Below are 10,128 nucleotides of genomic sequence, written 5' to 3' on the forward strand. Positions count from 1 at the left end.
CTGGGAATTACCTAAATCACTCTCCAAGATGGCCGCCCCCTCCTCTCTCCTGCGTAATGTAATTTGTGCATTGAAGGTCAGCTGATTTCAGTACCATGGCGAGTCATTACTCTTGCTACTGTTGTTGCCGTGACGAGTCAGCGCCTGTTGGAGATGGAAACAGAAACTGATGATATGGGGATGTATGTTTATTTCAACTAGTGTTAACGATTCAGTGTTTTTCTTTCAATGGTTGAGTTTATTGTACTGAAAGGGAGGCTCACTATTTGCATCAGTTTTCATTGTATTAATCTACACAGTGGATGTTTAAAACATTCATATATTTACAATGCTAAATAAAACCTCAACCCATTGAAAAATACGAGAGGCACCACACCCAAATAGGGTCATTTTCCCCCCTTAATCAAATCACAATGAACCAGATGAATACAGACAGCAATATAATACTTTTTTTATTACAACTTTTTTGAAATATTGTATTGTGTGTTTTCTCCATCCCATATTTATCTCATTAAATATGTGCATATTTGCATATACCACAAATCTGGACACTGGATGAAGTCAGCCTAAGTATTTGGGTTTCATTTTGTTAAGACACTCGAGGACCGGACATTCATAGAGCAGATTGAGGATACAGTATACTTTTTTCATCTTTCTATCTGTAAAATACTAAAGACATGTACGTAAACAGTATTTTTGGCGCATATTTCCAAATAAAATGTTATCCAGAATCAAAATCTGACAATATATCAACAATTCCCTCAACACAAGTCTGGAGAATATATCTAAGGGTAACCACACAAAATGTTGTGAATGCAGATGCTTCTGAAGCTGAGAAAAATTTGATGGAGTGTGGGAAGAGTCTGACTTTCGGGAAATGGCAGTTAAAGAGAAGTACAATGAATTTAGCCTCCCAATCACCAAATGCCTATTGATACCTGTGATGAGTGTGATAGAAGGAGTCAGGCGCAGGAGGGTAATCACCGAATGCAGAGTTTATTCCATCGTACACAAATAGCGCTGGATAGCGACACACGAAACAGGCACAGGGGAAAATCTACCCTGGCAATACAAGGTAACGGTAGCTCCAACAATAACAGGCAAAATCTACCCCGGCAATAACAAGGTACGAGTAGCTCCACCGAGCTACACTACTCTCACGAATAAACAATCACCCACAAGGACAAGGGGGGCAGAGGGAACACGTATACACAGACTAATGAGGAGATAAGAACCAGGTGTGTGTAATTAACAAGACAAGACAAATGGAATGATGATATATGGAGCGGCAGTGGTTAGTAAGCTGGTGACAACGAACGCCGAAGCCTGCCCGAACAAGGAGGGGAGGCAGCCTCATCGGAAGTCGTGACAGTACCCCCCCCCCTTGACGCGCAGCTCCAGCAGCGGGGACGGCCAGCTCCAGCAGCGGGGACGGCCAGAAGGGACGCGGAGCAGGGCAAGCCAGATGGCGACGGTGGAAATCCTGCAACAGGGAGGGATCGAGGATATCCCTCACCGGGACCCAGCACCGTTCCTCTGGACCATACCCCCCCACTCCACAAGGTACTGAAGGCCCCCCACCCGATGCCTCGAATCCAGGATGGAACGGACAGAGTACGCCGGGGCCCCCTCGATGTCCAGAGGAGGTGGAGGAACCTCCCGCACCTCAGACTCCTGGAGCGGACCAACCACCACCGGCCTGAGGAGAGACACATGAAACGAGGGGTTAATACGGTAATCAGGGGGAAGTAATAACCTTTAAGTGACCTCGTTGATTCTCCTCAGGACTTTGAACGGCCCCACAAACCGCGGGCTCAGCTTCAGGCAGGGCAAGCGGAGGGGCAGATTCCGGGTCAAGAGCCAGACCCAATCCCCCGGTACGAAGACCGGGGCCTCAATGCGGTGGCGGTCAGCGTTGGCCTTCTGACGACGCACACCCTCACGTCCTTAGCCAAGGTAGGCCACTAGTACTTTCCGGTCAGGCAGCACACTGTACGACCGATACCTGGGTGACCAGAGGAGGGTGACGTGTGTGCCCAGTAGATCAGACAATCACGGATAAGAGCAGGCACATACCGCAGCCCAGCTGGACACTGAGGTGAAGATGGATCTGTGCGTAATACCTGCTCTATATCCGCATCCATCGCCCATACCACCAGCGCCACAATGCAGGAGGCCGGGAGTATGGGGGTGTTGTCTCTGGGCCTCTCCTCTGTGTCATACAGCCGGGACAGTGCGTCTGCCTTCAAGTTCTTCGTACCCGGAATGTATGACAGTGTAAAATCAAACCGGGTGAAGAATAGGGCCCACCTGGCCTGGCGAGGATTCAGCCTCCTCACTGCCCGGATATACTCCAGGTTATGGTGGTCCGTCCAGACGAGAAAAGGGTGTTTCGCCCCTTCGAGCCAATGCCTCCACACGGTCAAAGCTCGGACAACAGCCAACAGCTCCCGATCACCAACGTCGTAGTTCTCCTCCGCTGGGCTGAGGTTCTTTGAGATGAAGGCACAGGGGAGGAGCTTGGGTGGCGTGCCCGAGCGTTGAGACAGGACAGCGCCTATCCCTACCTCGGACGCATCCACCTCCACTACGAATGGTAGTGATGGATCGGGGTGGGCCAGTACCGGTGCTGAGGTGAACAGACCCCGCAGTTTGCTGAAGGCCAGGTCAGCCTCAGCAGACCAGCAGAGCCGGGATGCCCCACCCTTCAACAGTGATGTAATGGGAGCTGCGACTTTGCCAAAGCCCCGGATAAACCTCCGATAGTAGTTGGCGAAGCCAAGGAAGCGCTGCATCTTCTTAACCGTGGTTGGAGTCGGCCAATTACGCACGGCTGAAATGCGATCTCCCTCCATCTCCACACCTGAGGTGGTAATGCGGTATCCGAGGAAGGAGACGGACTGCTGGAAAAACATACACTTCTCTGCCTTGGCATAAAGGTAATTTTCCAACAGTCGGGCCAGCACTTTGCGAACCAGGGACACATGTAGGCGCGCGTAGCAGAACACACCAGGATATCATCGATGTAGACCACCACACCGCAACCAAGCATGTCCCAAAATCCCAAAACACCTCCTTCACAAAGGACTGGAAGACGGATGGAGCATTCATCAAACCGTAGGGTATCACCAGGTATTCATAATGCCCCGTGGTTGTGCTGAACGCTGTCTTCCACTCATCTCCCTCCCGAACACGCACCAGGTTGTATGCACTCCTGAGATCTAATTTAGTGAAGAAGCGCCCCTCATGCATTGACTCAATCACTGAAGGAATGAGGGGGAGAGGATAACTAAATCTTATAGTCTCCTTGTTCAGTGATCGATAATCAATGCACGGGTGCAGACCGCCGTCTTTCTTCTTCACAAAGAAGAAACTCGAGGAGGCAGGTGAAGTGGAGGGACGTATATACCCCTGGCCCAGGGACTCGGTGACATATGTTTCCATAGCCTCCATTTCAGCCTGCGACAGGGGGTACACACGACTCCTGGGAGGTACAGCATCTACCCAAAGGTTTACCCCGCCCGATGAGGTGGTAATTTTGTTGTCTGTGTCTTAGAAAACACGTGCGCCAGATCATGGTATTCGGGGGGAATGCGCACGGTGGAGGTACCGTCTGGACTTTCCTGTCACGATCGTCATAATGATTGGACCAAGGCGCAGCGTGATATGCGTACATCTTTTTAATAGTGTACTGGCAACACGATACAAAATACAAAACAACCAAACGAAACGTGAAGTCCTCGGTTAACAACACAAACCAACACGGAACAAGATCCCACAAATCACAAGTGCACAACAGGCTGCCTAAGTATGGTTCCCAATCAGAGACAACAAGCAACAGCTGATTCTCGTTGCCTCTGATTGAGAACCACCCCGGCCAACCTAGAAAACACATGAACTAGAAACTGAACATAGAACACAAAACATAGACCCTACACACCCTGGCTCAACATATAAGAGTCCCCAGAGCCAGGGCGTGACATTTCCACCGTGGTTGCACCAACGGAAACACCTAGACACCTACCCTGACACTCTCGTGACCACCCCGTGAGAACCCTCTGCGGCCATGAGAAGGTGGTGTTGTGGAGTGCTGGCCAAGAGAGACCTAATACCACAGGGAAAGCAGGAGACTCAATAATCGAAAAAGTAACCTGCTCACAATGAGTCTCTTGGGTGATCATGGTGACTGGTACAGTGACTTCCTTTACAAACCCGGACCCTAATGGTCGACTATCAAGTGCTCTGATGGGGAGTGGAATGGATAGGGGAACCAATGAAATGCCTTGACGGCGTGAGAATGCCCTGTCCATAAAGTTCCCTGCTGCGCCTGAATCGACTAGCGCCTTACACTGGGGAACTACCATGTGATCGGGAAAGTGGATAGGTAGGGTACAGTGCACAGCAGAGGGCTCTAAACGAGTGTGGGTGTTCGATACCTGGGGTGATGCGAGAGTGCCCTGCCTGCCGCCTCCAGGCCCAAAAGAGCGTTGACTACGACGTGTGGTGTACTGTCCCTTCGTGCCACCAGAGTGGCACTGTCGCTGTCGTCCTCCGCTCTCTCGGACGGTGGCTCCACCCAGCTCCATCAGCTCGGGATCCGAGTCGTCCGGGGTGGAAACGGGCAGACACCTACCCGGACGTCCTCTGGCTGCCAGCAGGTTGTCCAAACGGATGGCCATGTCCACCAGTTTCGTGTCCCAGCAGGCTAGCTCCCGTCGGACGTCCTCCCGCAGATGGCACCGGAAATGGTAGATCAGGGCCTGCTCGTTCCACCCGGACCCCGCTGCCAGAGTCCGAAACTCCAACGCAAAGTCCTGTGCGGTCCTCGTCCTCTGCCTCAGGTGGACCAGCCGCTCGCCCGCCTCTCGACCCTCGGGCGGGTGATCGATTCGCGTAGTCCTCCTTCGTTCCAAACCGCGTTGGCCCACTCCAGGGCTTTCCCCGAGAGGCAGGAAACAAGGACGGACACCTTCTCCCGCTCCGATGGCGCCGGCCTGATGCTGGAGAAGTAAAGCTCCAGTTGGAGGAGGAATCCTTGGCAGAGCGCCGCCGTCCCGTCGAACGCCCGTGGTCGGGATATCTGGATCCCTCTGGGTGCTGGGGTGTAGGTGGCTGGATCCGGTTGCCCAGCTGGTCTCGACAGATCGAGTCCTCTCCTCTCCACGACTCCAGGCATGCGCTCTTCTCCCGCTGACTCCATAGTGGGTGGGTGATTATGTGATGAGTGTGATAGAAGGAGTCAGGCGCAGGAGGGTAATCACCGAATGCAGAGTTTATTCCGTCGTACACAAATAGCGCTGGATAGCGACAAACGAAACAGGCACAGGGGAAAATCTACCCTGGCAATACAAGGTAACGGTAGCTCCAACAATAACAGGCACAGGGGAAATATCTACCCCGGCAATAACAATGTACGAGTAGCTCCACCGAGCTACACTACTCTCACAAATAAACAATCACCCACAAGGACAAGGGGGGCAGAGGGAACACTTATACACAGACTAATGAGGGGATAAGAACTAGGTGTGTGTAATTGACAAGACAAGACAAATGGAATGATGATATATGGAGCGGCAGTGGCTAGTAAGCCGGTAACGACGAACACCAAAGCCTGCCCGAACAAGGAGGGGAGGCAGCCTCGGCGGAAGTCGTGACAAGACCCAATCACGATCTCTTCAAAGTAAGCCTCTCCTCTCCTCTCCTCTCCTCTCCTCTCCTCTCCTCTCCTCTCCTCTCCTCTCCTCTCCTCTCCTCTCCTCTCCTCCTCCTCCTCATCAGGTCTAAATATGCCCCAGGCCACTTAGTATTGATGAGATCAATGGTAGGACCACGGCTGGACACACCATATTCATTACTCCTCTACCGCAGCTCGATACACCACCACTGCTTAAAACAATCAATGCATATAAAGGTAATAAACACCGGTACAGAATTCATTAGGAAGACACTGTTATTTAGAAGAACACTCAGTAGAACATAGACATTTCTCATTTCAACTGGTTTATGGTCTGTATGTGTTTTAGCATCAACATTAAGCCAACAGGAAGATGTTGCTTTCGTCGAAATATTTGTTTCCAGCTAAACAGACACATCAAAACCTCTCTCTGCCACAGTGTGTGTGTTGGTTGTCTTCTCCTCCAGGTCTGTAACTCACAGCGTGTGAGAGTCAGTGATAGGAAATCAATAAGTGATTAATATTAGTGGAGTGGGCAAGAGGCCAACTGTCAATCATGTGTCATAGAAGGAAATACAAGCAGCCTTGAGCCTTCACATGACATGACTGCATCGAACAGGAAGTGAACAGGCTGACACACAAACACAGGGTGTTCTGGGTAAGAAAAGGTCATGTAGCAGTAAAGATATAAAGTCATAATATCTGGTGGACTATGCTGACATGATGCCTTCAAATTAGAAGCGTAGAGTGGATTTTACAAATTGAGTTTTCCCCCAGATGAGTAGTGAGACAATAGGCAGTTTCTGTTTGTGACAGGCAGGGAGCCTTTAGGGTTGATGTCTAGCAGGAGAGCTGTCAGGCTGAGACAGCCTGGAGAAACAAACACAGCCGCCGATACGTCACACACAGCACGCACACACCAGCTCTCCAGTGGCTGGTTGGCTAATACAACTGGTTGTATACCTTAGGCTCCATCATGCCAGTATGACACTGCGGAACCTGACACTATGAGACTTGACTGACCTGACGTTCCAGGTAGGATTGTAAATCTAATTAGGCCCTTCCTTCTGCTGGGCTAATGAGAGCTAGAGGTCTGGTCCTCCTCATTCTAACAAGAGGTGTTATAGTCTGCCTTGATTATCCTCTGGATAATGCCTATAGACAGAGATAGAGATAATGCATGCACAGCATCATTGTCGAACCTGTTTTGGATCACATTAGTCTGTGAACTGCTCTATGTAATATACTGTAATTATACTTTTGCCTCTCCCAGTCTAAAGTGTGAGTAGTATATTCCCAGTATTGTGGTGTATTTCCGTCCAGTATAAAGTGTGTAGTATATTTCCAGTATTGTGGTGTATTTCTGTCCAGTATAAAGTGTGTAGTATATTCCCAGTATTATCTCAATCCAGTCTTAAAGTGATAGTTCATTCAAATTTCAAAATTACACATTGGTTTCCTTACCCTGTAAGCAGTCTATTTACAAGGTATAACAGCAATCCGTGCTTTGGTTTAGTTTCCCTGGCAATGGCTGGCACATTTTTACGATACTTTTGGATGATTTGGACATGATGTGTGAAAATTGCTCATATCGGTCCCATGACTTGAATTGGATTTGTGCCACAAATGCTAAAACGTAAGCATTTGGAAACAGTGCCAGAGAAACTAAACCAAAACATGGATTGCTGTCAATACTTGTCCCTAGACTGCTAACAGGGTAAGGAATTATGTAATTTTGTAATTTGGGTGCACTATCCCTTACACCAGCTACTGGGAAGACATCGAAACCCTGGGAATCATGTCCCTGGAGAGCAGACGGGAACAGATCTGCTTGACATTTGTTAAATCCCTGCAGAACTCCCAGTTTGCGGACTGGCACCCCCCAACCAGACAACAGGTTTCTGGATGGGCTACCCGCAACAGCCACAAACAGAACCCTCCCATGACACGCACAGGCCGCTGTCAGAATTCTCCAGTTCCATACTTCACTAAACTGATCAATGCATACTGTCACACCCTGATCTGTTTAATCTGTCTTTGTGATTGTCTCCACCCCCCTCCAGGTGTCGACCATCTTCCCCATTATCCCCAGTGTATTTATACCTGTGTCCTCTGTTTGTCTGTTGCCAGTTCGTTTTGTTTCGTCAAGCCTACCAGCGGTTTTCCCCTTGCTCCTGTCTTTTTCAAGTTCCTGTTTTCCCAGTTTTGACCATTCTGCCTGTCCTGAGCCTGCCTGCCATTCTGTACCTTTTGGACTCTGATCTGGATTACTGACCTCTGCCTGCCCTTGAACTGTCAGTTGCCTGCCCCCTGTTTTTGTAATAAACTTTTGTTACTTCGACACTGTCTGTGTCACACTCTGGCTCCAGGACTTGTGTATTTGAGCCAGGGTGTATGTTGTTTGTTGGGTTTTGGGTGTATTTTATGTTTGCAGGTCTGTCACGTTTATTTCTAGGTGAGGAGTTCTGTTGTGTCTATTTCTAGGTTGGTGTTGTGTTTCCTTGTTTGTATTCATTGACTCCCAATCGGAGGTAACGAGTGTCAGCTGTTCGGCTCGTTATCTCTGATTGGGAGCCATATTTAAGATGTAGGTTTTCTGGTGTTAGTTGTGGGTTATTGTTCCAAATGTTCCATGTTCCAGTGTATCTGTTTATTGGACTTCACGCATCGTCTTTGTTTGTTTTGTTTTTCGTGAGTACGTTAATTAATAAATCATGTTCACTCGCAACGCTGCGCTTTGGTCCGCTTCTTCATATGTAGACGATCGTGACAGAATAACCCACCAAAAGAGGACCAAGCAGCGTAACAAGCGGCAACAGGACCTACCTCCAACGGATTCATGGACATGGGAGGAGATACGGGCTGGAAAGGGTCCTTGGCCACAAATGGAGGAATATCACCGCCCTCGTGAAGAGCTGGAGGCGGCTGCAGCCGAGAGGAGGTGGTACGAGGAGGCAGCGCGGAGTCAAGGCTGGAAGCCCGTGGTTACTCCCCAAAAAATTTTTGGGGGGGGGCACATGGCTTGGGCGCCTGGGCAGCAGGAGGCTGCCACAGGTAGAGCTGGAGAGAAGGCATTCGGATTACGGGAGCCATTGGCGAGTGGAAAGGGGGAAGTTGTTGTGGCACGGCATGAGAGACTGAAGTGTGTTCCCAGTCTGGTCCGGTCCGTTCTTGATCCCCAGTTAAGGCCAGTGGTGGGTGTTCCCGGTACGGGCCGGTCTGTTCCTACTCCACGCACCAGGTCCACGATGTGCGTCGCCAGCCGGCCAGAGTCTGCCGTCTGTCCTAGGACGTCTGAACTGCCCGTCTGCCAAGCGCTGCATAAGCCGCCCGTCTGTACTGAGCCTGCAAAGCCGTCCGTCTGCCATGAGCCTGCAGAGCCGTCCGCCAGACAGAATCAGACACCTGCTATGGAATCAGCAGGAGCCGGCGCAGCCCATACTAGACTGGAAGCTCAGGTTCGGGACCAGAAAGAGCAGATCCTGCAGATGGGAGCCGCCCTGCTGGAGGTGATGACTGCTATCCGAGGCTGGGGTCCGCCTCCACCGCCAGCCTCCCAGCCAGCACCATCAGCCAGCCATGAGCAGCCAGATCTGTCAACCAGCCATGAGCAGCCAGACCCGTCAGCCAGCCATGAGCAGCCAGACCCGTCAGCCAGCCATGAGCAACCAGATCCGTCAGCCAGCCATGAGCAGCCAGATCCGTCAGCCAGCCATGAGCAGCCAGATCCGTCAGCCAGCCATGAGCAGCCAGACCCGTCAGCCAGCCATGAGCAGCCAGGTCCGTCAGCCAGCCATGAGCAGCCAGATCCGTCAGTCAGCCATGAGCAGCCAGATCCGTCAGTCAGCCATGAGCAGCCAGATCTGTCAGCCAGCCATGAGCAGCCAGACCCGTCAGCCAGCCATGAGCAGCCAGATCCGTCAGCCAGCCATGAGCAGCCAGACCCGTCAGCCAGCCATGAGCAGCCAGACCCGTCAGCCAGCCATGAGCAGCCAGATCCGTCAGCCAGCCATGAGCAGCCAGATCCGTCAGCCAGCCATGAGCAGCCAGATCCGTCAGTCAGCCATGAGCAGCCAGATCCGTCGGCCAGCCAGGATCCGCCAGAGCCGTCCAGCCAGGATCAGCCAGAGCCGGCCAGCCAGGATCCGCCAGAGCCGGTCAGCCCGGATTCGCCAGAGCCGTCCCGCCAGGATCCGCCAGAGCCGTCCAGCCAGGATCAGCCAGAGCCGGCCAGCCAGGATCCGCCAGAGCCGGTCAGCCCGGATCCGCCAGAGCCGTCCCGCCAGGATCCGCCAGAGTCGTCCAGCCTGGATCCGCCAGAGCCGTCCCGCCAGGATCCGCCAGAGTCGTCCCGCCAGGATCCGCCAGAGCCGTCCCGCCAGGATCCGCCAGAGCCAGCCAGCCAGGATCCGCCATCTAGTCAGGTACTGCCCCTTAGCCCGGTGCTGCCCCTT

This window comes from Coregonus lavaretus, assembly GCF_964263955.1.
Source record: "Coregonus lavaretus genome assembly, chromosome: 16".
In the NCBI taxonomy this organism is placed as follows: Eukaryota; Metazoa; Chordata; class Actinopteri; order Salmoniformes; family Salmonidae; genus Coregonus; species Coregonus lavaretus.